This window comes from Suricata suricatta, chromosome 9 (assembly GCF_006229205.1).
Source record: "Suricata suricatta isolate VVHF042 chromosome 9, meerkat_22Aug2017_6uvM2_HiC, whole genome shotgun sequence".
Classification (NCBI taxonomy): Eukaryota; Metazoa; Chordata; class Mammalia; order Carnivora; family Herpestidae; genus Suricata; species Suricata suricatta.
The window spans coordinates 139,891,750-139,917,156 of NC_043708.1; the positions used below are offsets into that span (position 1 = coordinate 139,891,750).

Genomic DNA, 25,407 nt, shown 5'->3' on the forward strand with positions numbered 1-25,407 from the left:
CCGGCCGGTGCGGCTCGCGGAAGGCGGGGCGGCCGGGCCCCCGCCGCGGGCTGCCTCCCCCCTGCAGCCCGACTCCGCTCCGAGGAGCCGGCTCGTCCGGCTTCTGCGTGTTAAGACGTTTTGGACGGGAGTAGGAACAACAAAAGAAAATACTTAGTACTTCTTCAAATTCCAAGTGTTTTAGAAAATTTCAAAGTCCTCTTAGTACCTTGAAGAAAAACAGGACCATTTATGGAGTACCTGTGAGGTGATGGTAGCCGACAGTCACATCAGTATTTCAGTTTTTATGAGGTAGGTTTTTTTGGCGGGGACATTATTTGGGTGTAGGAAGAACCTTTTCTGGTCTTAAGCTTTTTAAACAATGGTTTCTGATTCTAGGAAGTACTAATCTTGAAGATTAGAATCATTTACTGCAGGACGTATTGCTTACCTAGACTGAAGAGAAGGAACGTGGAGGTGGCAAACTCCGAAAGAAAAGCCCTGGGCGGGGGCGCCCGGGTGGCTCGGCGGCGAGGCGTCGGGCTCTGGGGTTCCGATCAGGTCACGTGTCACGTTTGTAGGCTCCGCCCGCCCTGGGCCCGGGCCGACTGCGGACGGCTTGGCATTCTCTGTCTCTCAGCCCCTCCGCTGCTGGCACACGCTCGCTCTCAAAATAAATAACTAAACAGTTAAAAAAAATACAGAAAATCCTGTGCTAAGAGTGTTCTCGTTTAACAGAAAGAAAGGAATGTGAGTTTTGGAGCCAGACCAAACTGGGTTCAAATTATGACTCTGGTGTATTATCTTGGGCAAGTTCGTTTTGGTTGCTTGCTTTGCAAAAATGGGAATATCGCTTACCTCTGAGTCCTCTTCAGAATTAAGTAATATGTGTGAAATGCCAGGTGCTGTGTCTGACAGTTCTGGAAAGTGGTAGTTCCCGGCATCTTTTGGTGAAAGTGTTTAAGTTTTTAAAAAATGTTTGTTTATTCTTGAGAAGAGAGCACATGTGGGGGGGGGGCGCAGAGAGGGGGAGACACAGAATCCGAAGCAGCTCCAGGCTCTGAGCTGTCAGCACCCAGCCCCACCTGGGGCTGGAACTCAGGAATCAGGAATCGGGAGATCATGACCTGAGCTGACCCACTGAGCCACCCAGGGGCCCCTTATCTATTTTACTACAGAACATTGTAGCCAAGCATTAGATAGTGTCAGTAGCTGTGTGTTCCTGCATGGTGTTCAGTGTTATATTCAGACAATCAGGGCTGATTAAGGCCTCCTTTATTCCCCCACTCTACTTAGCAAATATCCGTCTTAAAACAGCTTTCAGGCTGTATTACCTTTATGTTTTCTTTTCCCTTTGTCGCACATGAGCTCCTTAAGAACTTGGATCTTTCTTTTTCAATTTTAATTCGAAAGTAGTTAACGTACCACACTGTAGTAGTTTCAGATGTACAATATAGTGATTTAAGAACTGTGTACATTACTCGGTGCTCATCATAAGCATACCCTTCACCCTTCACCTATTTCACCTGTCCCCCCACCTCCCTCTGGTAACCATCAGTTTGTTCTCTATAGTTAAGAGTGAGAACTGGGATGTTACCGTGTTTATCTTTGTATCTCTAAGAGCTGGTTTATTGTAGGAGTCCCATAAATGCTTATGGATGAACAAATGGGGCCGTAATCTCTCTTTGGGTATTAGTTTACTCGTGTGCAAAATGAGGGATTGTTAATGGCTCCCTGCACCAGTTCTGACATTCCAGGATTCTGTGTGCTCTTAGTAAGCGATCATTTATAGAACAAAGTGATATTAAATGGATGACGGAATTGCACCCTTGCCCCTAAATGGTGATAGGATTTGTGTGTACCTGCCTTTGAATGTAGAGAGGCAGAAAGTACTATCTGGAGACCTGCCACTAATTTGCTGTTTCCTTGGGCATATAGCTTGACCATGCTGTTTTTTATTTCTTCCTCTTTAAAATGAGAGGGTGGTAGTAGATGTTTATGTCCTTTCAGCCATAATTACTTTTATAATTACATTTTGTTGTTTTTATATTTATCTTAGAGTTTTAATGGTCAGTCTTTCTTATGGTTTTATGTGAGCCAGTCCTCAGGGGAGAAAAATGCCTTGTCGGCCAGCAACCATACTTACATGGGTTATGGAAGACTGCAGAGTTTGAAAGTGGCTCAAGAGGTAATTTTGTGTATATTAAAGAATAATTAGTGGGGCACCTGGCTGGCTCAGTCAGAGGAGCAACTCTTGATCTCAGGGTCATGAGTTTGAGCCCCACATTTTAGGAGTAGAGATTACTAAAAATAAAAAACTCTAAAAAATGAATAATTGAGATAATACAAGCCTTTTAAACTGACCTGACCATGATTGGGACAGTGATTTATTGAAAATAATCACTAGTTACATTTCTTAGCTGTGTGACATTTTAAATAGTTGAAACTTTATTTTTAGTGTATATGGTCACTGAGTTCTGTCATCAAAAGGGAACTAAAATAACTAGTAGAAAATGAGAGCTATGAAAGATTTGTTTTCTTATCTGTAGTTACTGTCACTAATATTTTCAGAAGCTAACAGAAATACACATGGTGGCCGTCATCTCTACTTTTGTGATTACCTCCAAAAGAGTGTCTAGGAGACTCAGGTCATTAGGCAAACTTTTCATATTATTTGAAATTTAAAAAAATTTTTGTTTCCTTGCAAATACTTAATATGCTCTATGAGCTAGACTGTGAACACCTGGAAGGTAGGCTGTCTGTGCATTTCCTGATGTAGCTGAGTTTAATAATGTAGCCTGTCAGTGGAGCTTTGAAAGGTTTTCAGTGTCATTTGTCAGAATAGGGTTTTTTCAATTTAGAATCTACAAATTAGATCCAGCAGGTAATTTTTTGTAATTAGGATATGAGTTTTTAGTATAGTAATTTTAGTGCAGAATATTTTTCTTCTAATAGTATTATTCTTCTCCCTTAAGAATTGAAATTAATTTCTTTTTAGATATAATTCTAAGTTTAATATTAAATAAGCGTATCTTGACAATGTGAGTTGGTAAATACTGGAATAGTTTTTGAAAAAAAAAAAACTTATAACTTGTTTGCTTAGAAGTTTGCTCTCCAGAATAGGAGAAGTATAATTTTATAATGACAGTAGGATGGAAGAGGTTATTTTAATGGTTGTTATCTGCTCTCTAACTAAAATTTTAATTTAAACTTTTCATTTTAGGGAAGCATGATCTTATCTCTCCTGTATTAAATTCAGAAAACTTACACTCTTTTCTAAGTAGAATTATAAAATAAAGCCTTTTACCAGTAAAAATAGGGATTAAATATGAATATTTGAATTCTGACAAAAAGGACAGCGTGGACTTATTTGAGGAGTGTAATCTAATATGTTGTGACAGTTATATAAACAGATATTTGCACCAAAGTGTGATAGACGCTTTAATAGAAACATGCCAGGCATAACAGTCTCCAAGGAAAGTGTGGTCAGTTCTCTACAGAACATTCTCTTTACCCCTAGGTCTCAGCAGCCAGGCTCACCTCAGTGAGACGATTCCTCTGTAGCCCTCTCAAATGCTGCTGCTCCTCCTCACTTTCGTACATGGTGGAGCCTGAACTGTGGGTATTCTAGTTCTCCATCGCTACGTCCACACCATTACCGCTTCTCTTTTTCACTTTTGAAAGAGTGTTCTTCTTCTAGCAGGAGTTTACATGTTTAATGCAAAAAAAAAAAAAAAATTGGAAAGTATGCCCTCACACACCAGTACCTGCAAGGGCCAGCTAGTAACGGTTAATAATTTGTTATTTGTCTATTCATATTTTTCTCTATGCATGTGTGGTTCCATTTGCTGTCCACAAGCTGTTGAGTCTCATGTAGTCCAACGTATTTATTTTTGCTTACGTTGCTTTTGCTTTTGGTGTCAGATTCAGAAAATTATCACCAAGACCTATGTCAGGAGCTTACCACCAACATTTTCTTTTAGGAGTTTTGTGGTTTCAGATTTTTTTAAAAATGTTTGTTTATTTTTGAGAGACAGAGCACAAGCAGAGACGGGGCAGCAGAGAGAGAGAGGGAGACACAGGCTCTGACTGCCAGCACAGAGCACTACATGGGACTCGAACTCTCAAACTGTGAGATCATGACCTGAGTTGCAGTCGGACACCCAACCAGCTGAGCAAACCAGGCACCCTGTGGTTTTCAGTTTTTACATTCAAGTTAACCATTTTGAGTTAATTTTTGTGCATGGTATAAGAAAATGGTCCAGTTTCACTCTTTTGCATCTAGCTGTCCAGTTTTCCCAGCACCATTTATTTATCTATTTTTAGATGTTTGTTTATTTTGAGACAGAGAGTGCACACATGAGTGCAAATATGGGAGAGGGGAAGAGAGAGAGAGGGAGAAAGAGAATCTTAAGCAGATTCTATGCTCTCAGCAAAGAACCTGACATGGGGCTGGATCCCAAGAACCTGGGATCATGACCTGAGCAGATATCAAGAGTTGACGCTCAACAGACTGAGACAGCTAGGTATCCCTTACCAAAGCCATTTATTAGACTATATTCCTTGTATATTCTTGGCTCCTTTGTCATAATTTAATTGACCATGTAAGCGTGGGTTTATTTTTGAACTCTTTATTCTGTTCCATTTATCCATGTGTCTGTTTTTATACGAATTCCATACTGTTTTAATTACTAGAGAGTCGTAATATAGTTTGAAACATGGGAACACGATGCCTCCAGCTTTGTTCTTCTTTCTCAAGACTGCTTTGGCTATTCAGGGTTTTTTATGGTTTTTAGAATTGTTTGTTTTATTTCTTTGAAAAATGCCATTAGAATTTTGATAGGGATTGTGTTGAATCTGCAGATTGTTTCAGGTAGTATGGACATTTTGACAATGTTCTTCTAATCCATGAACATGGAAAATCTTTCCATTTATTTCTGTTGTCTTCAATTGTTTTAAGGTCTTGTAGTTTTCAATATGTGGATGTTTCATCTCCTTGGTTAAATTTATTCCTGAGTATTTTATTCTTTTTGATGCAACTGTAAATGGGACTTTTTAAAAAAATTTCTCTTTTTGATAGTTTACTGCTAATATGTAAAAATGTAACCCATTTTTTGGTGTTGATTTTGTATCCTGCAGCTTAACTAAATCTGTTTTTAAATCTTTATTTTAACAGTTTTTTTGGTGGAGTCTTTATATATAACATCATGTCATCTGCAAATAGTGACAGTTTTCTTTTTCTTCCAATGTGGATTTTTTTTTTTGAGAGAGAGAGAGAGAGGATGCAAATGAGTGAGGGGCAGAGAGAGAGGGAGAGAGAGAAGTGGGGCTCACCTAAATTAGGGCTTGTCCTTACCTGATGCCAGGCTCAAACTCACACAATGTGGGGCTTGAACTCATAAACCATGAGATCATGACCTGAGCTAAAGTCTAGTGCTTAACTGACTGAGCGACCTAGATGTGTATTATTTCTTATTCTTGCTTTATTGCTCTGGCTAGGACTTACAATACTATATTGAATAAAAGTGGTGAGAGTGGGCATTTTTGACTTGTTCCTGACCTTAGGAAAAGTTTTCAGCTTTTTGTTACTGAGTTTGGTGTTAGTTTTGGGCTTGTCATACATGGCTTTTATGATGTTGAGGTAGATTTCCTCAGTGTCCACTTTTTGTGAGTTTTTATCATGAATGGATATTGAATTTTGTTAAGTGCTTTTCTGTATCTATTCAGATGATCATATGATTTTTATCCTTCATTTTGTTAATGTGGTATATCACATTGACTAGATTGTGGGTTTTTTAAAGTTTATTTATTTTGAGAGAGAAAGAGCTGGGGGGATCAGAGAGAGAGGAGAGAGTGAGAATCCCAAGCAGGCTCTGCACCAAGAGTGCAGAGCCTGATGAGGGGCTCAAACTCATGAACAGTGACATCATGACCTGAGTTGAAGTCGTATGCTCAACCAACTGAGCCACCCAGTTGCCCCTACTGGATTGTGGATTTTTAAAAACGGTTTATTTATGTTGAGTGAGACAGCATGAGCAGGGGAGAGGCAGAGAGAGAATCCTATGCAGACTCCTCGTCATCAGCGCAGAGCCTGATGGGGGCTCAATCTCAAAAAACACTGGATTATGACCTGAACTGAAATCAAGAGCCGGTCTTAACTGACTGAGCCACCCAGGTGCCGCTGGTTTGTGGATTTTAAATTGTCTTTAGGGCGCCTGGGTAGCTCAGTCTGTTAAGTGTCCAACTTTGGCTCAGGTCATGACCTCGTGGTTCGTGGCTTTGAGCCCCACGTTGGGCTCTGTGCTGACGGCTAGCTCAGAGCCTGGAGCTGCTTCAGATTCTGTGTCTCCCTCTCTCTCTGACCCTTCCCTGCTCATGCTCTGTCTCCCAAAAATAAAAGCATAAAAAAAGACTATTAAGTTATCCTTGCACCCAGGGAATAAATTCCACTTGATCATGTTGAGTGATCCTTTTAATGTGTTAGTGATTCACTTTGCTCATATATTTTGTTAAGGATTATTACATCTATGTTTATTAGGATTATTGGCCTGTGATTTTCTTTTCTATGGCATCCTTGTATGGTTCTGGTATCAGGGTAATGCTGGCCTCATAGAATGAATTTGAAAGTGCTTCTTTCTCTTCAATTTTTTTTTTTTGGAAGAGTTTTGAGAACAGTTGGTATTAATTATTCTTTGAATGTTTGGTAGAATTCACCAGTGAAGCCATCTGGTTCTGGATTTTTCTTCTTTGGGAAGTTTCTAATTACTGATTCAATCTCCTTACTAGTTATCAGTCAGCTCAGATTTTCTATTTCATCGTGATTTAGTCTTGGTAAATTGTATGTTTCTAGAAATTTATCTACTCTAGATTGTCCAATTTGTTGGCATATAACTGTTCACAATAGTCTTTTGTGATCCTTTGTATTTCTTTGGTATCATTTGTAACATCTCTTGTTTCATTCTGATTTTATTTATTTGGGTCCCCTTTTTTTCTTGGTGAGTCTAGTTAAAGGTTTGTCAGTTTTGGGGCACCTGGGTAGCTCAGTTGGTTGAGCGGCCAGCTTCGGCTCAGGTCATGATATCACGGTTTGTGAGTTCGAGCCCTCATCGGGCTCTGTGCTGACAGCTAGCTCAGAGCCTGGAGCCTTACTTCAGATTCTGTATGTCTCTCTCTCTCTGACTCTCCCCTGCTCATGCGCGCTCTCGCTCTCGCTCTCGCTCTCGCTCTCGCTCTCGCTCTCGCTCTCGCTCTCGCTCTCGCTCTCGCTCTCGCTCTCGCTCTCGCTCTCTTTCTCAAAAATAAATAAAACATTAAAAAAATTAAAAAAAATTTTTTAAAGGTTTGTCAGTTTTGTTTATCTTACAGAGAATCATTCTTAGTTTCATTGATCTTTATATGTTAGCCTCTATTTCATTTATTTCTTCTCTAAGCTTCATTATTGGGCTTTGTTCATCTTTCTCTAGCTGGTTTTTGAAAAACTTGTAATTTATTATTATCATTTTTATTTTTTATTTTAGAGAGAGAGCATAAGCAGGGGAGAGAGGGGCAGGTGGGGGAGAGAGACAGAGAGAGAGAATCTTAAGTAGGCTCCATGCTCAGCATGGAACCCAGTTATGGTTTGCTTTGCAGAGTTGGGGTTTATGGCAAGATTGTCTCCCAGCTTGTCCTGCCTGCTTGAATGTGGTTTTCTTCTCCTCAGCCAGCCCTAGCCTTTAGGTTTATTTAGGAAAAAATTGTCCTGTATCTAGCTGTAGACTCAGTGTGTCTGTGGGTGGAGGTGAGTACAGGATCTTCCTATATCACTATCTTGAACTGGAACCTCACAGTATAAACTCTTGGTATTATTTTTATTTCTTTTTATTTTTACAGTCAACAGTGTATATATGGAATTGGGAAAAACTTTTTTTTTTCTCTAAGTCAGGGTCTCTCTGTTAAGAGAGACAGTCCTGTGCATTGTAAATTGTTAGGTGGCATTTCTGGCCTCTATCCACCAGATGCCTGTAGCACCCACCAAAAAATGTCTCCAGATATAGTTAAATGTGCCTTGAGGGACAAAATTGTTCACCCTTCCCCTGTCCTTTGAGAATCACTGCTGTTAGTCTTGTAGACTATGGCTTCCCAAATAATGTGCACTAGAATCCCTGTGTCCACTGACTGATGAATGGATAAAGATGTGATGTGATGTGTGTGTGTGTGTGTGTGTGTGTGTGTGTAAGTGAAAGCTTGCCATTTGCAATGAAATGGATGGAACTAGAGTGTATCATACTAAGTGAAATAAGTTAGAGGAAGACAAATTATAATTTCACTCGTGGAATTTAGGAAACAAAACAGGTGAACATAGGGGAAGGAACTAAAAATAGAGAGGTTGGCAAACCATAAGAGACTAATGATAGAGAACAAACTGAGGGTTGAGGGAGGGAGATGGGTGGGGGATGGGCAGGGGATGGGCAGGGGAGGGCGCTTGTTGCGATGGGAGCACTGGGTGTTGTATGGAAGTGATGAATCACTAAATTCTACTCCTGAAACCAATATTACACTCTATTAAGTAACTAGAATTTAAATAAAAACCTAAAGAAAAACAAAATGATAATGCAGATGCTGTTTCCTTAGGTTGGAGGCAGGCCCGAGATTCTCCATCTTAACGAACGCTCAGGGGATATGGATGCTTCTGGTCAGAGTTCCACACCGAGTAGCTAGCTTTCCATTCATATCAATTGAGTGAATTTTCAAGAGGATCTAATGACAATAATTATGGAAATAGTGAGTTTAGAGGGAACTATATATAGTCCAAACAACATAAGGCCAATGGAAACCAAGAAAACAAGCGCTATTCCTCCATCCTAACAAATAGCAGCTGCCTTCACTTTTCCCTGTTTCCTTCTAACCCTCGATGTTGATTCACAATTAGAAAACTCTGAGGAGGAGATTTACAAGAATCTTACCAAGGCTTTCTGGACTGTAGCAAACTGAGGCAGCTCCTATACCACCAGATGCCATAATTTACAATATTTTAAACACACTAGCTCATAATATACATCCCTGCCTGTTGAGAGGTTTATGGTATCAAATTAAGACAGTGAACTCTACGTTTACCTGATCTGATGATGGTCAAACTTTCTTTTTTGTGTGAAAGTGTGTTCTCTCCTTGAGAACTATTGACTGGACCTAAATTTAACACCGTCTAAGGTTGTTTTCTTACTGCAGGTTTTCTGAGAGTCAGGGAAATATGTTAAATTAGGCTTATTAAAGCTTACCAGTTACAGAGAAACTTTATCCTATAATTCTGTTATAAGAATCAATAGAAAATGTAATGAAACTCCTGGAGTGAAAAAAATCCTCTGCATTTCATCTGTAATCCTGAAAATAGTGATTGGTAAGCATACTTACTTGTCACGTTGAGAATGTTGGCTATAGGACACATTTCTTCTCACTTACAAAATGATTGATTATGTTCACTGCTTTATCTTACTGTTGCTTAAAATAACCCTCCTAGGACTGCTGCAAAGAGGGGTTTTTTTTTTGTTTTGTTTTTTCTTTTTGTTTTTAAAGGAACACAAGTCACTTTTTGTTAAGTTGAATGATACATGGAGGCTTGGAGAAGTGGATTAACTGCCCTGGCAATGCCTTAACCATGAGCTGCGGATGTATAAATCCATGTACGTCCCTTCTGTAAGCCTCTTTGGGGCATTATCATAGTTCATTCTCGTGGCAGCCTGTGAAGAAGAAAGGGAAGCACTCTTGGCAGCACTCTGCAGAAGTTGGAATGTGTGTTCCCCTGACTTAGCAGTTCTGCCTCTAAGAAGTCAATGCCATGGAAATCCTTGTGTAAGTGTGGAAAAATAGCTGCCCAAGGATGCTCACACAGCATTTTTCCCATTGTAGCATCATTAGAAATAACCAAACATTGAAGACTACATAGATGCCCATCAGTGGCGAAAGCTTAACTAAATTATGGCATACTCATGACTCTCTGCTCTGCAGCTTATGAGGGAAGAGTGGAGAAGAGGTTTATACTGATGTACAGTATTGGGTGAAAAGAGCAAGTCACAGAACTTAAAAAGAGGAAAACATTTGCTCTTTGCATGTGTGTTTGTGTATTTAAAAATGTGTATACAGGGGCGACTGGGTGGCTCAGTCGGTTGGGCATCTGACTTCGTCTCAGGTCATGATCTCACAGTTCGTGGGTTTGAGCCCTGCCTTGGGCTCTGTGCTGGCAGCTCAGGGCCTGGAGCCTGCTTCTGATTCTGTGTGTTCCTCTCTCTCTGCCTGATCATGATCTGTCTCTCTCAAAAAGAAATAAATGTTAAAAACATTTTTTAAAAATGTGTATACATGGGGTGCCTGCATGGCTCACTCGGTTGGGTGTCTGACTTTCGCTCAGGTCATGGTCTCTAGGTTTGTGAGTTCAATCCCCACATCAGGCTCTGTGCTGACAACTCATATCCTGGAACCTGTTTTGGATTCTGTGTCTCCTTCTCTCTTTGCCTCTTCCCTACTCATGCTGTTTCTCCCCCACCCCCAAAAATAAACATTAAAAAAATTATTTAAATGTGTACACATCGGACTTAACAATGATTACCCGTGGGAGAGGGGAGATGGGGAGGAGGACGAGAACTCCTGCTGGTTCCGTGCTTCTGCTGTGTATCTCGAGAATGATCGTGTGTTACTTTTGTAATTAAAGTATTATTTTGAGAAAAAACAAAAATGAACCTGGTTCCTATTTCTACCTCTGCTACTTATGTTTGACTAGTGATTCTCAGCTGGGATACTTTTGCAACACCCCTTCCCCATTCATCCAACATTTGGCATTGTCTGGAGGCATTTCTGGTTGTCACATTGTGGGGAGGGGTGTGTAGTGGGTAGAAGCCAGAGCTGCTGCCAAACTTCCTGTAGTGCAGAGGACAGCCCCCCATAACGAAGAATTATCCGGCTCCAAATGCTAGTGGTACCGAGTTACAAAATCCTGTGTCAGACTGCAGCTCTACAGCCATATTCTAATATGCAGATTGTGGATCCTACAGCATCAGGGGGTGCCGTTTACGCTGTGAGGAATTCTCTGCACACCATGAAGCTTTATAGTTATTATCAATGAAAAATAAATATGCAAATTTGTACCGCAGGAAGCGGGCACTAGAGTATTCTGCTTTACCGTTAGCACCTAGCACAGAGGCTGGCACATTAAGCAGCCACGTGAATGAAGGAATTTAACTAGATATTCCACATTAGGCTCTATTATAGTCAGATGCTGAAGATTTAAGAATTTATGGAGAAACTTAAAATTATAGCAAATATTGTCTGCTAATTTATCTTTAGCTGCAGATTGACAAATTCAAATGTAGCTGTAGAATGCCCTCATTCACTTTTTCTAACACTTTTTGATAAGAAAATCACGTTTCCTCATCAAAGAATGCCAGTTAAGGACATATTGTGTATTACCTTTCTAGAATTGGTTTTAAAAACTCTTAGGTATCTAGGGGCACCTGGGTGGCTCAGTCAGTTAAGTGTCCAACTCTTGATTTTGGCACAGGTCACAATCTTGCGGTTCGTGAGTTCATCCCCCCCCCCGCTCAAGCTTACACTCTCTCAAAATAAATAAATAAACTTAAAAAAAGTTTTTAATCCTTAGCCTTAGATATCTTTTTAGCTGCATACTGAATTTAATGGAGAAGACTTAAAAAAGCATTTTATTTAATTTATTTTTATTTTTTAAGTAATCTCCATACCAATATGGGGCTTGAACTTGTGACTCCAAGATCAAGAGTTGCACGCTTTTCCAATTGAGCGAGCCACATACCACTTAAAAACATTTTAAACTACTGTAGCTACTGCCTGACTTTGTAAAATAATGTACATTATTTCACTTTATCTGCCTGACAGTGAGGCAGCAAAGCAGAAGGTATTCTTTTTATTAATGCTTTATAATGGAAAAGCTGAAATATACACAAAAATATTCAAGAATAATGGATTGAAGAGTTTTTGCTATATATATATATTTTTTTTTTTAAGTTTGTTTATTTATTTTGAGAGAGAGAAAGGGAGAGAGAGAGAGCAAGCATGCAAGCAGGGTAGGGGCAGATGAGAGGAAGAGGAAAAGAGAGAGAATCCTAAGCAGGCTCCATGCCATCAGCATGGAGCCCAGCACGGGGCTCGGATTCATGAACCGCGAGATCATGACCTGAGCTGAAACCAAGAATTGGACACTCATCTGACAGCCTCCCAGGTGCCCCTACATACACTTTTAACAATTATTGACATTTTGCCAACAGATATCCTTATTTTAGAAAATTGTGGCATATGGAGGTTAACAGATAATTAATGCCAAGTGTTCAGACTAAGGCTTTCAGCTTTGCAGTTCTGTGTCCTTTCCTATTCATCCTACTAAAAATTAAGGAGCAACGTTACATTTTTTGGGAAAATGTCTGTGGTTTCACATTAGATAACTTGAAAGTGAAATTTTTTTGGTAAGACATTCTCCTAATTCCTCCAACTTGAGACGATACTGGAGTAATGATATTCAGAATTAAAACTGAATTTGTAAAATCTAAATTTAAATCCTTGAGACTGTTACGTTATCTATATTTGTACTTTTTAGGTATTCGATTTAGTTTTTCCCTTACTAGTTGTACTTTAGTTTGGAAGAGTCGCTCCATTCATTTTGTTGTTGTTGTTCTCCTATTTTTAGTGTGCTTCACTGCTTGGTTCCCTTTGTTTTTCTGAGATGTGTGACTTATGAGCTTTAGGTAGATTGATTTCCTTTTTTTTTTTTTTTTTAAGTTTGTTTATCTTGAGATAGAGGGAGAGAGCAGGGGAGGGGCAGAGAGGAGGAGGGAGAGAGAGTGATTCCCAAGCAGGCTCCGGGCTGACAGTGCAGAGCCTGACTTGGGGCTTGAATCCATGAACTGTGAAATCATGACATGAGCTGAAATCAAGAGTCAGACATTCAACTGACTGAGCCACCCAGGTGCCTCTGATTTTCTAATTATTATAATTATTAGCTTTACAGCATAGAGATTTGAGGAAAGCTTCTAATTGAACTGTCATTGCACTGTGTCGGGAGTGCTCAATGCACAGAAAACTGCTTCCTTCTGCTACTGCCTAGAGTGGTCCACAGGAAGATCATCTTTGTTGGGCCGCTGGGGAAGTCTTAGGTAAAACTGTGACTGTGGGGTCTTTAACTTCAAGAAGCTACATCTAGGGACTCAGTCCTTAAGAACAAGTTTGTGTAGCTGTGTAACTGTTGCTGAATCATTAGAGAGAAATAGGAATTGTCAGACGGTGCTGACTCATTCATTCATATATTCAACACACTGAACACCTATTATGTGCCAGTATGTTGTCAGGTGTTGGGGCTATGATGAATAAAACACCCACTGCCATCAACTGAGCTGGATGCTCAACCAGCTGAGCCACCTAGGCGCCCCTGAAAATCAGATCTAACCATATCAGTAATCCATTCCCGAGTACCCCAGGGTTATTTTATTGTGAAACTTTGTCAAATATTGGCAGCCCAGAAAGCATTTGTGACATTTGTGAAAGACAGTGACCTCTCTGGTGAACCGATTCTTTTCTTGAATAAATAAATATACTATAACACTTCATAGTATAAAGTTGATGAATTTTGTTACTAAAGTCAGAGAAGAGACCAGTATCCCAGAGACATCATTCAAAGTACAAATAAGGCCTGCTGTAGGTAAAAAGTTCATAAACCCAGGCACCAAGTTACTTTGCTTGAAAAGAAAGCAGAAGTGACTAATGACAGAATCCCTCTATTAGTTGACATGTTGGATATCATATTGGTAGCATGCCATGGGGGCGAGCTATTACTGTCACGTGTGTGTGCTAGTTTTTCGCTTTTTGATTAGACAAAACCACTTATGTAGAGCATGAACTACCTTGTGGCTTGTTCACGATACATGAAGGAGGTGTGCCTGACAGCATTTTACTTTTATCAGTAAGAACTCCTAGAATAAGAGATTTTGATTTTAGTTAGGACTGCTTGTGATCTCTGGTGTAGACTGGAAGATGCTGAGAGCAGCTCTGTGCGCAGCTGGGAAGGGCGCCGTGCACGAGTAAGTGGTTGCACCGGACGCCGGTCCACGCACCGTCCTTCGCAGGGAACAGCTGCTGGAAACAGCACGCTGGTGCCTGACTTTGACCCAGTGTTGGAGACAATAAGGAACTGAAAATAAGGTCAGATCACAGGCCCCAAGTTGTCAGCTGCTGAAGGCAGAGACACTGTGTGCACGCCTCTGCTTTTCCCCAGTTCACCAGGGGAGAGTGTACACACCAGTTCTTAAACTTGGGGGACTCGAGAGAGACGTTTCTTCATGATCCTGACAAAGCAATTTTTCTGACTTCGAATGTTGGAAGTAGCATCACTCACTGATCAGCTGTCTCTTGAGTAGGTGAGCTGGGTACTTGGGCAAAATGTGTTTTTTAGTTTTGAGGAAATCCGTGGGACCAGATAGTATTTTTGAAATATTAATGCCCCTTTTATGTTGTTCCTGTCTTTGTTTGTTTGTTTTATGCTTTGGCCCTTCTCCAGACCTGCTCAAGTAAGGCAGTAGTTGTGCTCACATTTGAGACAAGGCAGGATGTGACAGCAAACAGAGACAAAGAGTTAATTTTTGCTTTTTTTTTTTTTTGGCGTTTCTAAAACTTGGTTCACAGTGGGGAACAGAGGGGACTTGGCACACGTTACATACGGCAGCATTACAGGAGGACGGGAGAGACGCTGATCCTTGTCCTTGGGGTCAAGGAATGAATCTCGGGACAGCAGAGAGTGAGCAAAGTGGCAGAGCAATAGCACAAAGCCCTGAGAATGACAGGGGTCCCCCCTGGGTTGACACCAAGGATTTTTGTCCCTTTTTATTGGGACCGTATCAGGAATTAGATGACAGTTTGTGATACTGTTCATGGCACCCGGTACAGGCAGGTCTGCAGGGTTTCTCCCCCCAAAACCTGCTGCCCTGCAGCTTCCCACAGCTGCAGCCAGCACCCCCCTACCCTATCTATTCCTGCATACTGTTAACCCTTTCCCTACTCATCAGAACAAAGCTGCTCCTCGATAGGAGAAAGTAATTCCCTTGCTGAGAGGAGGAAAAGACCAGGGAGGTGGAGGAGAAAGTGAGAGGGTGCATGCCAGCATCCGAGTGTGCAGGCCCTGGGCTGCGGGGACGCTGGGATGACAGCCTGTCCAAGCTTCCTGCAGGGCTCAGAGTACTCTTCGGAGAGGTGAGTGGAATTTCCATCTCTGTCACCATGTGCTTCCATTCCTGAGGCCCTGTAGTTATGAGTTAGAATTTCCTTACTCGGTAGAAATGAAATGTAGGAAAGAATATTCATTAACCAGAGGCCTGACCTATGGCTCGGGCTACCGTTATAAAGCTGAGTGCGCGAGAGGAAGGTGCCATCCAGCTCATTACTAAGGTCCAGTTCTTAAGTAAAAATGCTATTTCACTTTTATTCCAGTAACTGATTTCTAAAATTTACCTAAAATTAGCACTTTGCCTGTGTGCTGAGCACATATTCAGGTGAGGGAAAGTTTAAGAAACTTGTAGTTTATCTGAAGAGTGACTACTTGAGAATTATATTTTTAATTTAGTACATTATTTTCCTCCTTCCTTGTTTGTATGCTCCCCTCCCCACCTCTTCTGTCTCCCTCCGTTTTTTTCAGGCATGTATCCTCGTAGAGCTAGGTAGATTTTAATCACTGATTGCTTACAAGAGTGTGTTCTATACGTTTTTCCCTGGAACAGTACCTCATGGAAATCCGTAAAAGCCTTTTGTTGTGCTTTGTCAGTTTTTTATTTGATGCAACTTACTGCAAACTTCTTTTTTTTTTTAATTTGAAATTTTAGATGTCTTTTGTATGGGTGATAGTTTCAATTAAAGTTTTTAAAAAAGAATTTAAGAAAGTAGTTATTAGAAAACCCATATATCATAAGATTTACCATCATAACCATTTTTAAGTATATGGCTCAGTAGTGCATGTTAAGTATTCTCACATTATTGTGCTGTTGAACTCCAGAAGTTTTTTTGTCTTGCAAAATGGAAGCGCTGTACCTACTGAGCAAAAAGTCTTCGTTTCCCTCGCTCCTTGCCCTCGGTGACCAGCTCCTACTTTCTGTGTCTACGAGTTTGACTACTTTAGATAGCTCGTATAAGTAGAATCATGCAGTGTTTGTCTTTTTGTGACTGGCCTGTTTCCCTGAGCATCATGTCCTCAAGATTCATCCATATTACAGCAGGTGTCAGAATGTCTTTCCTTTTTAAGGCTGAATGATATTCCACTGTGTTGTGTGTCCCATATTCTGTCCATCAGTTCACTGCAGATGGGCATGAGGGTGGCTTCCATCTCTCGGCTCTTGTGAATAGGGCTGCTGTACACAGGTGTGCAAGTTATCTCTTCAAGATCTGGTTTTCAGTTGTTTGGGGTATATGCCCAAGTGGAATTTATGGGTGATATTGTAATTCTGGTTTTAATTTTTTAAGAAACCTCCATACTATTTTCCACATTATTGCATCATTTCACTTGCCCACTAACAGGGTCCTGGGGCCCCAACTTCTCCAATTCCTTCCCACACGTTTTTATTTCTTTAAAAACATTTTTTTTTACATTTATTTATTTTTGAGAGACAGAGCGTGAACAGGGGAGGGGCAGAGAGAGAAAGAGACACAGAATCTGAAGCAGGCTCCAGGCTCTGAGCTAGTGGTCAGCACAGAGCCCGATGTGGGTCTTGAACCCACAAACTGTGAGATCATGACCTGAGCCAAAGTCAGATGCTCAACCAACTGAGCCACCCACGTGCCCCGATTTTTTTTTTTTTTTGATGGTAGCCATCCTAATGGCTAAGGTATCACCTTATGATTTTGATTTGCATTTCTCTAATGATCAGTGATGTTGAACATCTGTTCACATGCTTGTTCACCATTTAAAATATTTGTAATGTTTATTTTTGAGAAGGGGTAAGGGGCAGAGAGAGAGGGGGACACAGAATCCAAAGCAGGCTTCAAGCTCTGAGCTGTCAACACAGAGCCCGATGGGGGGCTCGAGCCCACAGACTGTGAGATCATGACCTGAGCTTAAGTTGGACACATTACAGACTGAGCCACCCAGGCACCTCTTGTTTGCCATTTAATGTCATCTTCGGAGAAATGTCTATTCAAATGTCTATTTGCCCATCCTTAAATTGGATTATTTGTGGGGGTTTTTTGGTTATTGAGCTGTAGGAGTTTTTTCTGTATTCTAGATATTAACCCTTTGTTGGATATATGATTTACAAATATTTTCTCCCATCCCATAGGTTGCCTTTTCACTGTTGAATATGTCCTTTGATGTACTTTTATTTTTAAATTTTAAAAAGGTATTTATTTTAATTGAATTTGATATGTAACATTGTATAAATTGAGGATGTATAGCATGTTATTGTGATACATTTATGTTGTAATATGATTGGCATTGTTGCAATATTTATCACATGACATAATTACTGTACAGTATTATTGTCTACATCCTATCTTACTTCGGATCCTGTGGCTTACTTACTGCTCGTTACAAGTTTGTACCCTGTGGGGAGCGGCAAAGACACAGCGGTGGCCTAGTGCTCAGGTTTTAGAAGGAGATGACCACGCGGTGGCCCAGTGCTCAGGAATTAGAAGGAGATGACCATGCGGTGGCCTACTGCTCAGGTTTTAGAAGGAGACGACCACGCGGTGGCCCAGTGCTCAGGAATTAGTAGGAGACGACCACGCAGAATTAGCTGTGTGGCCCAGTGCTCAAGTGAGTGATCGGTGATTTTAGGGCAGGAATTAAGCAAAATAGTCTAAGCAGAAACCCTTAAATAAGCACAGGGAGTGAAAGTTAAGAAAAAGCAATTAAGTGTTTTCAGTGTTTTTCTAATGCTTCGGTCTTGTTTGTAAAACCTCTGTGGAGGGAGAATGATAGCCTCTAGGTGTGTGTGTGAGTGAATGCTACCCTTTGTCTTTGTGTCACTGTATTATAAAAAATAAGGGATAAAAAATAAGGGGCAATTACAGAGTCTGTTCTACTTGTTTTGGTTTTGCTGCAAACGCCCTCCCATAAAGATAGGCAAAGTTACAATCAAGAATGTAAATTAAGCTTTGAGCCATAAAGAGTCTAACGAAAAGGAACTCTTTATTGATATTAAGACCGTAAAGTAAGTTTTGAGCCATATGGAGTCTGAGAAGGACTCTATATAGATGTTCTTCCATCCTGAGGATGGCGCCAGTAACCTGTTAAGAGTCACCTGTCTGGACCTCTGGAGGTAAACTAGCTTTTCATCTAAATTTTAAATGCACTTGTGCTTTTGTTTGGGATATCACTACTTCCCATCCCTGGACCGCACCGAGATGTCAGTGGGTCCTTTAGTAAATCTGTGGTTAGTGAGGGCGTCTCCCTCGCTCATTTCCCAGGTTGATGGTTATAATTAGAACTAAATATTGTTGGTCTGTCTCAGGACAGAGACCTGAAATAATTTCCCAGCAGCTGCCGGGTTCATTTGGTCCCGGGGATAATTCTTTCATTCCTCTGGACTGACATAGATTGCCTAAATTCTACTGGTTAAACAAAATTATATAAAACCAAAATAAGCCTCAAACCTGCTCCTGTCTGAGCTAACAAAATTTTAAACTGGGAATTTTTCTCTGCCCCCTGGGGAGCCTATCTTGCTCTCCCTTCCCCCGCCCCGTCGCCCAGGGCAACCAGAAGGCCTCAGGTTACAACTGCTGGGCGGGGAGAGGCCAATTTGCATAAGAATAGACCACAAAATATCAGTTTTTGCACCAAATTTCGAGGTTAAAATCAACTATAGAGAACAAGCATCTTACCTGAGCTCAAATAAAACTTATTCAGTGCTTAAGTTTGTTGGTTAAAACAAAAATTTATGTTCTATCGAAATCTACCATAAGTCAAATAGGTTCCTATGATCTCTACTCCAATCAACTTTTAACAAGTGTGTGTTAAAGGAAAGATTAATTTGGTCTGTTCTATAGTTTTCATTGAGTAAATAGTTTTAAGGTTCTTAGTAAGTTAAAACGTTAAGGTTATTACTTGATAATAAGTTAGGATTAAATTCGTTGGCTGTCTAACAAGTTAAAACTAAAGCACAAGCTACAAGGCCTCTAGGTGTCTGTGCTTTTTAACTTGTGACAAAACAACTGGGGATATTTAAAACTATTAAAAAGCTGCTTTGCACTTAATTGATTCAAAAATTTACCATCTAAAGAAAAAAGTTTTGGTTACTAAACCCCTAATGGGAGACTAAGATTTCTAAGAGTTGATAGTCTAAGTGTAATTTATAAATGCTGTAACTGCTCAAATATATGTACAGTTCCTAAAGTTTTATTGTTTTGATATAAAATCATTACTCAACACCTTTAACAATCAAAATATAAGTGTCACTAAATTTAAGCTGTAACTTAACAGCCTTTACATTTAAAGAGCATTTATGTACTTTAAGGATGTTCAAAAACTATTGGGGGATATTAATTGGATTCGGCCTCTTTCAAGGCTGCTACTAGAGACCTTATTCCCCTTGCATAAAGACTCCCATCCACATTGCAAAACGAGAATTAACTCCTTTGGCCCTAAAATCCTTACCTAAAGTTAATAAGACTTTACGAGGGGCTGTGCTTACAACGATTAATTACAATAAGCCTTGGTCTTTAATAAAATTATTTCTTTTCAAACTAGGGAAACTTCAGCATAGAGAGCTAAACTTGTTGCTGTTATTAATATATTTCAAAAAACTCCAGAGAGGTTTAATCTGTGACTGGTCTCTTTCAGCAACTAAGACTGTAACAGTACCTGTCTACAAGACAGGAATTTCAGGTTTAACTCATTCTAAATCGCCTGGCCTCTCTGAAATTCATCATCTGAGGCTACAATTTAAGATTTCTCGTGAGCAGGCACGACAAATAGTAAAACAGTGTCCTTCTTGTGTTGTGCATTTACCTGTTCCTCATTTGGGGAGTAAACCCTTGAGGACTAGTGCCCAATGCCATCTGGCAAATGGGCATAACACACATTTTACAAGGTATAGTAGAATGGGCACATCTATCTTTAAAGAATACCCTTGATAAAATTAAAGGGGGGAAATGGTGCCCCATCAAGGGATCTCCCAGGAATCTTTTGCACCATGCACTGTTTGTTTTAAATTTTTTAACTTTGGATAAAGAAGGACGTTCAGCTGCTGAATGTCTCTGGCAAAATGAGACACAAAAAACTTTTGCTACCGTGCTTTGGAAGGACCCTTTAGAAAATAAATGGCATGGTCCAGACCCAGTTTTAATCTGGGGACGAGGTTCAGTTTGCATTTACCAACAAAAAACAGATGCAGCCAGATGGCTGCCAGAGAGATTAATAAAACAAATCGATCAAAATACTCAGTCCTCCAGGGAGAAAAAATCTCCTTGAGAGAAATCTTTGTCTTTTCCTTTAGGACCATGCTGGGAAAAGAAGCTTTCAAAGGGAACCTGGAGAAGAGGAGGAAGGAACACATTGACAGCCCTTTCTTCGTGGATTTTATGGACTTTTACCCTATCTCTTCCTGTTTAAGACCTATTGCGGTTTTATTGATCTTGGTGCCCTTGGGCCCTGTTCTATTCAATAAGGTCATGGCTCTCCTAAGGCAGCAAATAGGCGCAGCCTACCCAGGTCCATTATATTAAGCTCAATACGGCCGATTCAGGAGGCTGATGAAAAAACTGTGGCAAGAGGCACGGGCTGGCTAGCCAATGACGGGTAAGAGAGGCCTTACCATCCTTTCACCTAAGACAAGCGCTCAGACACAAGCTTCTGAGTGTGCCTATGATGGGTAAGAAGGATTGGCAAGTCTCCAACCTAAACCAGGCACAGTCCTTTCCTTGCCCATACTATCATATTCTGAAAGAACCCCCTTTTTAAATTTATTAGAAAAAAAGGGAGGACCTGTGGGGAGCGGCAAAGACACAGCTCCTTGGCCATTTGCTAGCTGGATATGTCACTCCCTGAGGGGAGTTGCAAAATAGGCAGGGGAGCGCCACTCCCTGCCAGAGGAGAAGCCAGAAGATCAAAGATCAACCACCTGCAGGCAGGGTAGCTTCAGTGCTAGAACACTTTGGTCTGGTTCCCCTTTTACTCCAGTCTTAATCCCTTGACCCTGTTTCCTAGCAACTGACCTGGGTCAGCTGCCTTGTTTTCCCACCTTGAAACCTTTATAAGAGACAGTTTTCTGAATTAAGCTCTCTCTCTCTCTTTCGCCTGATCGAAAACGTGAGTTGTGTCTTTACTCTCTGTGCGTCCCCCTTCCTGCCCTTTCTCTCCCTCCCTCAGGAAAAGAACCCACGAGGACTCTCCGCCCTGCCGGTCAGGGTGGACGAGACAGGTACCGCCGAACGCCGGGGATGAGTGCCGGACCCGGCTTCTGGGTTACGACAGTACCCATGAGCACTATCAGTCTTATCCCCCACTGCTGTACACATGTTTTGAGTTAGAGGTGTTCCCATTTGTCTATTTTTGTTTTCGTTGCTTGTGCTTTTGTTGTCATAACCAAGAAATCATCACAAAGTCCAGTGTCATGAAGCTTTTGCCCTGTCTTTTCTTCCAGAAAAAAATTTTAAAATAAAAATTTAAAAACATATTAATTGAGAGAGAGAGAGCGACAACAGGAGAGGAGCAGAGAGAGAGAGAGAGAGAGAGAGAGAGTGAGGCAGGGGCACAGAGAGAGAATCCCAAGTAGGCTCCATGCTTAGCATGGAGCTTGATGTGGGACTCGATCCCACGATGTTGGATGACCTGTGCCAAAATCAGGCTTAACTGACCACCCAGGTGCCCTTCTTCCAGGAATTTTATAGTTTCAGTTCTTAGATTTAAATTTAATTAAATCTACTTTAAGTTGATTTTTGTATTTGGTGTAAGGTAAGGGTCCAGCTTCTTTTGCATGTGGATATCAGGTTTCCCAATACTATTTGTTGAAGAAGCTGTCCTTTCCCTATTATGAGTGGTCTTGACACCATTGTAAACCTTTTAATGAATGCATAACATATGTCAGGGACATGCCCCACTCTCTTTGCTGGTGTCGTTTGCTGTAATGTTCACTGAGGTAAATATTGGTGTAAATATGTCCCAATGTATTGGTGTTTTTATTGCTATGGGAGTCAGGTGTGGGGTTGCTGGATCAGAGGAATGTATACTTTCTGATAGATTTTACAAGATTACAATATTACAGGATTATTTTTCAAAAAGGCAGTAACACTTTCTGTTTGTACTACTAGTGTTTGAGAGCAATAGTATTCTTCTTTAACTAATTCTGGGACCATTGGCATCAGGAAGGCCTCTCCCAGGGAAGGGATCACATCTATGACTAAGAAACATAAAGATATTCCTCCATATCATTATATATGTTGCTGCTTAACAATTAAATGCATAAGGAATCCCCTATTCTCAACTTTCTATAACCTCAGGAAACCCAAGAGGAAAGAGGACTGACCTGAGCGGCAGAGTGCTATTAACTGGCCCTTAACCTAAGCAGGTGCAGCCAGTAGATGTGGAAAAACATGGGCTTTGGTGACAAATCTGGCTTCACAGCCTGACGACAAGGCAGCCTCCCAGCCTTTTGGTGTGCGATCTTGGGCAAATGACAAGCTCTCACACTTCTGAAGGGTGTCTGCACATTTGCTGTTGATGTTTAACGTGCAGGTGACATTTTCAGTTCTCATATGCTGTCTCGGTGGTTCCGCGGTAACACAGTGGAGCAGACTGGGCAGCGTGGAAGCACAGGGATGTATCTCTCACCCTTTCTGAGGCTGGAAGTCTGAGATGGGGGTCCAGCATAGGAGGGTGGAGGCTCTCTTCCAGACCTGACACTCTTGTTGTATCCTCACATGGCAGGAGGGGCTGGGAAGCGCTCTGGAGACTTTCTTTATGAGGCACTAATTCCATTGTTTTTTTTTTTTTTTCAAACCTTAAGTTAAAAAAGTTTTAAATGTTTTACTTATTTTTGAGAGAGAGACAGACTGACTAGCAGGGGAGGGTCAGAGAGAGAGGGAGACATAGATTTCGAAGACAGGCTCCAGGCTCTGAGCTAGCTGTCAGCACAGAGCCCAACGTGGGACTCGAACCCACAAACTGAGTAATGACCTGAGCTGAAGTCTGACGCTTAACCAGCTGAGCCTCCCCAGGCGCCCCACTAATTCCATTCTTAAGAGCTCCATCCTCATGACGTAAGCACCTCTCAAAGGCCCTACCCATACCATCACCTTTGATGATTACAGTTTCAACATGAATTTGGGGAGACACAAACATTCAGACCATAGCATATGTCATTTTCTGTTTATTAAAATGGTTCTCAAAAATAGACTGTTAAAGATAAAACTATGGAGACAGTAAAAAGACCAGTGCTTGCCAGAGGTTGTGGTGGGAATGGCTGAATAGGCAGAACACAGGATTTTTAAGGCCTTCGTGAAAATACTCTGATTCCATAATGATGGATATATGCCCTTTGACATTGTTCAGACCCATAGGATATATAACGCTGAGGCTGAACTATAATGTAAATCATGGACTTTGGGTGATAATGATGTGTTAGTTAGTGTTGGTTCATCAGTTGTAACAAATGTGCCACTCGGGTAGGAGGTGTTGGTAATGGGCAGGCTGTGCATGTTGGGGGGCAGAGAATATGTAGGAAATCTCTATACCTTCCCCTCAAATTTGCTATGAACCTTAAACTGCTCTACAAAATAATCTCTTAAAAACATTTTTTAAAATTGTTATTATTAAGAAAAATTTTTTAATGTTTTATTTATTTTTGATACAGAGAGAGACAGAGCATGAGAGGGGGAGGGGCAGAGAGAGAAGGAGACACTGAACCGGAAGCAGGCTCCAGGCTCTGAGCTAGCTGTCAGCACAGAGCCTGACACGGGGCTCGAACCCACGGACGTGAGATCTGACCTGAGCCGAAGCCGGCCGCTCAACCGACTGAGCCCCCCAGGCGCCCCTAAAATTATGATCACCACAATAAGTCTAGTTAACATCCTTTCACATACACACTTTTAATTTTTATTCTTCTGAGAAATTTCAAGGTCTACTCTCTCAGCATCTTTCAAATATGTAACACAGTATTATCTACAGTCACCATGCTGTGTATTACATTGCCATGACATTTACTTTATACCTGAAACTTTGTACCTTTTGATCCCTTTATGCATTTTGTCCACCCCTTCCACCCTCGCCTCTGCCAACCATCAATCTGTTTTCTGCATTTATGATCTTTTGAAAATAAATATTCCATATATAAATGAGATCGTACATTTTCTTTTACTTATTTTAGTTAGTGTAATTCCCTCAAGGTCCATTCATAATGTCAGAAATGGCAAGATTTCCTTCTTTTGAGTTGAATTGGGTTAGTGTTGAATCAGTATTGTCATTTTCTTCAGATAAATACCCAGAACTGGGATTGTTGGATCATCTGGTGGATCTGTTTTTAATTTTTTAAGGAATTTCTATGCTTATACTGTTTTCCAGAGTGGTTGCACTAATTTACATTCAAACCAACAGTGCATGAGGGTTTCTCTTTTTCTACATCTTTGCCAACACTTGTCTTTTTCTTGATTTTTTTTTTTTTAAATAATAGCCATTCTAACAGGTGTGAAGTGGTATCTCATTGTGGTTCTGATATGCATTTCCCTGATGATCAGTGATGTTGAGTACCTTTTCATGTAACTGTTGGTGATCTGTATGTCTTCTTTGGAAGAAAGTCTGTTCATATTCTCTGCCCATTTTAAATTAGATTATTCTGCTAGTGAACTGTAGGAGTTCCTTAAATTAAATTTTGGATATTAACTCCTTTTCAGATATATGATTTGCAAATATTTTCTCCCATTCAGTAGTTGCTTTTTCATTCTGTTAATGGTTTCCTTTGCTGTGCAGAAGCATTTTGGTTTAATGTCATTCCACTTATTTATTTTTGCTTTTGTTGCCTTTGCTTTTGGTGTCGAATTCATAAAATCATTGCCAAGATCAATGACAAGGAGCTTACGACCTATGTTTTCTTCTAGGAGTTTTATGGTTTCAAGTCTTACATTCACATCTTTAATCTGTTTTGATTTAATTTTGTGTATGGTGTAAGATAGTGGTCCAGTAGCTTTCCTTTGTGTGTGGCTGTCCAGTTCTCCAGACACATTTTCTGAAGGATTGTCCTTTTCCTGTTGTATATTGTTGGCTTCTTTGTCATAAATTAATTGAGCATATTTGCATGTAGTTGTTTTGTGCTTTGTATTCTGTTCCATTGATAACGGTGTCTGTTTTTATACTAATACCACACTGTTTTGATTATGTTTTACTGTAACTTTGTAATATAGTTTGAAATCAAGGAGCATGATGCCTCCAGCTTTTTTGTTCTTTCTCAAGATTGATTTGGCTATCCAGAG

General features: G+C 40.6%; 1 protein-coding gene across 1 annotated transcript in view; it reads left to right on the forward strand.

Moving 5' to 3' along the window:
• Window positions 1-25,407, forward strand: part of CHRNA5 (cholinergic receptor nicotinic alpha 5 subunit) — a 45,678-nt gene that overhangs the window by 289 nt on the left and 19,982 nt on the right. The gene's annotated exons all lie outside the window — the stretch shown is intronic.